This window comes from Dromiciops gliroides, chromosome 4, assembly GCF_019393635.1.
Source record: "Dromiciops gliroides isolate mDroGli1 chromosome 4, mDroGli1.pri, whole genome shotgun sequence".
Lineage (NCBI taxonomy): Eukaryota > Metazoa > Chordata > Mammalia > Microbiotheria > Microbiotheriidae > Dromiciops > Dromiciops gliroides.
Genome location: NC_057864.1, coordinates 489,965,790 through 489,972,554, shown reverse-complemented (window position 1 = coordinate 489,972,554; position 6,765 = coordinate 489,965,790). Strand labels below are relative to the sequence as shown.

At 46.3% G+C, this 6,765-nt stretch overlaps 1 protein-coding gene across 4 annotated transcripts in view; it reads left to right on the top strand.

Moving 5' to 3' along the window:
* Nucleotides 1-6,765, top strand: part of AGAP1 (ArfGAP with GTPase domain, ankyrin repeat and PH domain 1) — a 666,750-nt gene that overhangs the window by 137,018 nt on the left and 522,967 nt on the right. The gene's annotated exons all lie outside the window — the stretch shown is intronic.

Below are 6,765 nucleotides of genomic sequence, written 5' to 3'. Positions count from 1 at the left end.
GGGAGGGGTTGGTGAGTGGAAGCAAATTAGCATCCTGCTTCCTTTTTTTTTTTCTTTTTTCATCCATACCCTCTCCATCCCCATCCTAAGACTTAGCTCCCCTCCCCCGCCAATAGATAAGGATCTTGTTTTGGGTGCCTCTATGAGATTTTCCAAAATTACTGAAATAGCATTTTGGAATCCATTACTCAGAGGCAATGAGTGCTGGAACCGGGTTCAAATCTAGGCTGTGGTACTGTATACCCTTGGGCAAGTCCTTTCTGGACCTCAGTTTTCTTAACTCTAAAATGAGGGTGTTTCGGGGCAGTTAGGTGGCGCAGTGGATAAAGCCCTTGATTCAGGAGGACCTAAGTTCAGATCTGGCCTCAGACACCTGATACTTGCTAGCTGTGTGACCCTGGGCAAGTCACTTAACCCCCATTGCCCCACAAAAAAAAAAGAGGGTGTTTGGAAAAAAGAACCTTGAATTTCCCTCCCGACCTCAAATCCGTGATTTTGTTGTGGGGTCCGACCTGGGACGGCCGAATCACTCACCATATGTTATTTTGTATTACAGCGATTGGTTTATGTATCCAATTCCCAATTAGGTTGTACATTTAGTGAGAGCAGGAGCTGTGATTTACCAAACCTCTGGCTCTTCCTTCAGTGACTCCTAGAGCATCCTGTTCTCAATGCACACTTAATCAAAGCTTGTTGAATTGGATTTTTAAAAGACAGTTGTGTAATGCTCGTGGTAAATTTCTCTGTTCCTAATGTATAATCTCATTACAGTTCTGTATGGGGTGGTGTGGGGAGCATGAATTTGGAGTCAGCCAACCTCGGTTCTTTCTGATCTTTGCTGTTTGCTCCCTGGGTGAGCTGGGTCAGGTCATTTACCCCACTCTGGACCTGTTTTCTCACCCGTAGAAAATGGGAATTGGCTTTGCTGGCCTCAAAGGTTCCTTCTAGACCAATGCCCCATTTTACAGATGAGGTAACTGATCTGTAGAGAGGTTAAGTGACTTTGGATCATGAATTTAGAGGTGAACGGGGCCTCAGAGGCCGCCTAGTCCTGCCCATTCATCTTATAAAGAGACCCAGGAAGGGCCTTAAGTGACTTACTCAAGATCACACAAGTAGCATTCGAACCTTGGTCTTGTCACTTTCACTATGAGATGTCTACTTCCTAGGATGGCTTTGATTCTCCCGGCTGGCTCGATGTTTGTGTCTTTATTTGCTGATTTCAAGTATCTGAAGAGTCCTTTCCTAGGAGAGCCACTGGAGTTGGTGGGCACTACTGTGGGCTGGAGACTGCAGAGAGGAAGGTGTCAGCTCCATCCAAGGGGATTTAACATGAAAAATAAACTTCCTGAGAACAAGAGTCCGCCCAAATGGCCACTAGATGACCCTAGAAGGTAGTGAGTATCTCATGATTAGGTGGCTTCAAGGGGAGGGGGAGCACTCAAGGGGATGCCTGTTGGGGTACAGGACTTTGAGCTCCTTTCTAGACTGAGATTTGGTCGAATGGACGGATGAGATTATTTCAAGGTTGGAAAAAGAGGCCCAGAAGAGAGGAGCTAATTTCTACTGGGTAAAAATATGGTCATATTTATAGCTATAAAAAATACCATTATTTCTTCAATTCACACAGTAAATCTTCATTACTGATAGAGAAAAAACAGCTCATTAGGGAAGAAGGCAGGAAAGGGGATTTTTAATTTAGTCCAGGGAGCAAACCTTGGGGACCCCACAAAACTTGTTTTGAGTTTTCTATTGTTGAGTCTTTCGCTGAAAATGTTGACATTAGCTGCTAATAACCGAATCTCCGGTGTATACTGGGAACCACAGGCCCAGAAAATGCCTTTTGGTGAGGCCTGGGTGTTTGCTTTGCTGCTGCTTCTAGGATGAAAGCCCTAATTTGGCTTTTTGTACAGATCCCCTTGGGGTTTGGGCCAGATGAACAGTTTAACTCAAATGGTGGCTCGCCTGCTCCCTGTGACCTGGAGTGAGTGAGTGTGTGAGTGTGTGAGTGTGTGAGTGTGTGAGTGTGTGTGTGTGTGTGTGTGTGTGTGTGTGTGTGTGTGTGTGTGTGTGTGTGTGTAGGGGGAGAGAGAGAGAGAGAGAGAGAGAGAGAGAGAGAGAATGATTTGATACAACAGGCATTTAAGTGCTTACTATGTGAAAGACAAAAACAAAAATTACACCCCCCCCCCGGAACTTACATTTTAGGGAGGGGAGTGGGGGAAGGAGATATAAAGTTTAAATCGTTAAATAAGGGAATAGAATGTAATTTGAGGAAGGGGCTGAAACAGGGTCTACCTGCTCCTAAGGGGGGACTGAGAAAAGGCTTCCAAGAGGAAAGGGGCCCCCAAGTGGCCTCTGCAGACATTGCATTCTTATTCAAAGATTGGATCATAGATTTTAAGATGTAAAGACCCTCAGAAGTCATCAAGTCCAACCCCTTCATTTTACAGAGGAGGAAACCAAGGTCTGAGATATTATGTGACTTGCTATATTTGGTAGTCTGAAGCTTGGGATTCAAATCCTGGCTCTTCCACTTGCTAGCTGTGTGACCCTGGATGAGTCATTTCATCTGTGTAAGCCTCAATTTCCTCCTGAAAAGTGAAGGGGCTGGACTACATGGCTTCTGAACTCTCCAAGTGGTTCCTGGGCCCTCAGTTCCAGGAGTGGCCAGCAGGGGGAGGAGATGAGATGTGAGGACCAGAGCATCCTTCCTCTCTCTTGCTGACCTGCTACTGCCTTGCAGAGAAGCTTCATGGGGTGCCACTTGGTCTCACTGGGGCTATTTCCAGAGCCCAAGACTGAGGGGTGCCAAGATCCCTGCCGAGGAGCCCAGACATAGAGTAATAACAGGAATCATATTAATAATGTGCCTTCATGCAGTGCTCTGAGCCAGAGTTTGCAAAGTGCTTGGCGGTCCATGCATTCGTTAACCTTCTTATGTCATTAAGATGTAGCCGTGCAGCTTGGGGTCAGCTGAGGGTTTTTTGTTTTAATTTTCCCCCTAAACTTGTAAACCCCCAACTCTTTGTCTCCCCTGTGGTTCCTGCATCATGTTTGTTTATTTAACAAGCCTCCATTCAAGACCCCAAGTTGGAAGGTTGTAGTTATTATCACTTAGTGTTCTTTTCTATCAGCCTTCTTTCACTTGTCCCTCCCTTCCTGAGGGGAAAACTGGAGGGGGGGGGATGTCCCAACCATGGTTCGGAAAGGAGGATGTGAAACATGAGATTACAGAAGCTGAGCTTTAGAGCTAGAAAGAAGCTCATTTTACAGAGATGGGAACTGAGGTCCAGAGAGGGGAAGTGATTCAAGTGGATCAGACCAAGAGCCAGAGGGAGAGGTGGGATTCACTCCCATGTACCCTGACACCAAAAGTCACTTCTGGGTCTGATTTTTGCATTTCAAAAGAAGAAAGAGGGAGGGAAGACTTAGGACACACCTGTTGGAAGGAGGGGCCCTTCTATCTCATTTTCCACCCCCCCCCCCAAATGTGCTGATTGGGTGTCCTCCCCTCTGCCAAAGTCACCAATAAATGAATAAGAAGAGGGATTAACTCCTTCAAGCCTGAGTAACTCACTACCTTAGGAGAGGTCTGAGATCCTTCTCTGACAGCTAGAGACCTTGTTGGGGGATGCCTTTGAACTCTGAGGTTTTCTGATTCTGGGCATGTGAGGCCTTGACTTACTGCCGACCCTAAGATGGGCACCATGGAACAGAGTCAAACAAAGGAGCTCTATCTCTGGTATTTATTATTTGTGTGCTGAGCAAACGCCCCTCCTTAAGCATCAGCTTCCTCCTCTGTAAGGTGTAGGGGTCAACCTTGATGTCTGGGGCAGTCTCTTCCGGCTCCAGATCCTGGAGGCTCCGATCTATGCCACCTCCTCACCTCTGCTGAGGCTTCCTGGGGAGGGAGGGGGTCCTTCTAGCTGCTAGGGGTCAGGGGGTCTGGGAGAGAAGGAATGATGATAATAATCTTTATTATATATACACTATATATACTTTTGTATACTATAATTCATTAACAGCAATACTAATGATGACATTTCTTTAGGGGGTTGCAAAGCCCTTGACAAATATTATCTGGTATAATCCTTACCCCACCCTGGGAGCCAATATTATCTCCATTTTCATTCTGTGAGAGAGAGAGAGAGAGAGAGAGAGAGAGAGAGAGAGAGAGAGAGAGAGAGAGAGGCGCAATTGGGGTTAAGTGACCTAAGGCTAAGTGATTTCCTCAAAGTCACAGAGCGGGATTGAAGAACTTACTGACCCTGGTTCCAGCACTTTCTGATTATTGATACCTTTGTATCAAGCTTTAAGGTTTGACAAGTGTCCTATACACATGATCTTATTTGCCCCTGTGAAGTATTGAGTATCATTTGACACATGGGGGAAACTGAGGCAAGGTTCTATATAAACTTGTATGGGTACACATAAGGACTTCTGTGCAATAGCATGTAAGCTCTCTGAAGGCAAAGAGTTTCATTTTCATACCTAGTTTTCATTCATACCCAGCACAGGTATATCACAGGTGCTTAATAAGTACTTGTTGATTGATTCATTTATGAAGTGACTTGCTCAAGGTCACACATCTTAGCAGGTACTTGTGACAGCTTTTGAACCCTGGTTTTCCTGATCCTAAGTCCAGCACTCCCTCTGCTAAGGAAGGAAGGAAATTAACACAGTGTGTTCCAGATAAGAAGCCCAGGTAGAAGTGGAAGCCATTTCCCCTGCAGGCACAGGCTTTCTACATGGGGATAGGGGTCCTGTGGCCAGGGCTGCTCTCTATTTGATGGTTCCCGGTGTAGATGGGGGCTCCCTCCACACATGCAGATCTCAGCTCTTTCTTGGCTTCTCACTAGGATTAGTTTTCTCTCCAATTACTTTTATTCTAATTTTTTCCACTGATGCTCTTTTCTGCTTACATCATTGTCACTTCTCTGCTGCCCAGAGACCCCTCCCTAGGGCAAAGATCTGTAGCTAAGCAGAGCCAACAGTCTCACTGGCCATGACCACAGACTGTCCCACGCCTTCAGCTGTGATCCAAAAGGAAAGACTGCTTCACATTTCTGTAGACCTTCATGGTGGTTCATAAAGCCTCTGACACTTTGACATGAGTCTCACAGCAACCCTGTGAGATGGCCACAATTGTTATCCCCGTTTTATGGATGAGGAGACTGACACTGAGAAAGGTTCTGTCTCCCTAATAAACTCTAGTGGCTCCTTGCTGTCTCCAGGATCAAGTACAAAATCCTCTGTTTGGGGTTCAAAACTCTTTATAACCCAGAAGGGAGAAGAGGGGCAAGAGGAGAAGGAAGAAGAAAAGGAGGAAGGGGGAGGGGAGGAGGAATAGGGGGAATGCAAGCAAGGCAGGGCTCACTAGCACTTCAGAAGTCAAGGTCTCACCTTCCAAGCCTTTTCTATCCTTCACTCTGCTCAGCTATCAGTAACAGGCATCACCGTATGCTCCAACAATGTCAGCTGCCCCAGTCGTCTTCCTAAAGCTTATATCTGACTCTGTCATCTTGCCCAGGTAAAAGACCTATCGCTGTCCACTGGACTACCCAGCTGCCATATAAACATCTATAAGTACCTATGTAATGTATAAAGACACTTTACATGCAAACATACAGATTCACAAATGCATATGTAATGCATACAAAATGAACACAAGGTCATTTGGGGAAGGAATTCACCCCCTATTATTGTAACCATGGTCAGAGTCCTCAGCATCAGGCCCCTGAGGTCTCTTCCAACTCTCTCCCATGAACGATCCAAAGGTCATTCATTTTCTGTCTTGGTCCATCTCATTTTTTCCCTTGTTTTCCAAGGCGGGGCTACTCCTAGTGTTTGACTTGGATCGGACTGGCCAACAATTCTGATGCCAAGCTCTGGTCTTGTTATGTGACTTGTGCATGTGCTTGACAGTTTGTCTTATGCAAAATCTCCTAGAAATTTTAGGTAGTGAGCCCACTTCCCATTGGCGCTTGCTCTGTGTGTGGTCCACATGTGGCTCACAGAGCCTCAGTCTCTGCCTCAGAGTTTGGGTACACTTGTCACTTTTTTCTTGCTGCTTAATGTCCCTGGAATGGGCTTTCTGATTGCCTGATGTCACTTCTCCTCAGCTGCCTCATCCTGAACTCAGAGCCCTTAGCACAAGACGGCTTCAGATCTTTGCACGGCAAGCCTTCACTGAAGTCATGATCTTGGCAGGACTTTCTGGCCATTTTGCTAAGTGTATCATGCCTGCATTACAGATGGAAATGTGTGGCAGCCAGGAAAAGCTAAGGCTTCATTAAGAAAGGCAGAGTGTCAGAGGGAAGAAGGGTGGGGCCCGATCAACCCATACCCATGGATGTCAATGATGAGCTGGAGAGGGTGACCAGGGCAGAGATCATGGCATGCACAGAGCTCTGGGAGGAAATGGACATGTTTAGCCTGAGGGCTTACTCGATGATTCAGTCAACAATGAGTTATCAAGTACCTACTATGGGAATTCAATAGCTGTCAGTCTGTCTCTCCGTCCATCCGTCCGTCCGTCTGTCCATCCATCCATCCATCCATCCATCCATCCATCCATCCATCCATCCATCCATCCATCCATCCATCCATCCATCCGTCCGTTTGTCTCTGTCTGTCTGTCTGTCATCCCTGACCTTAGGGAGCTTATATTCTGTTGGGGTGAAAAAACAGAAATGCAAAAAGGTAAGTACAGAATAGAAAGTAATTTCCAGCTGGGGAGGGCACCAGCAGCCCCAGGTGGGG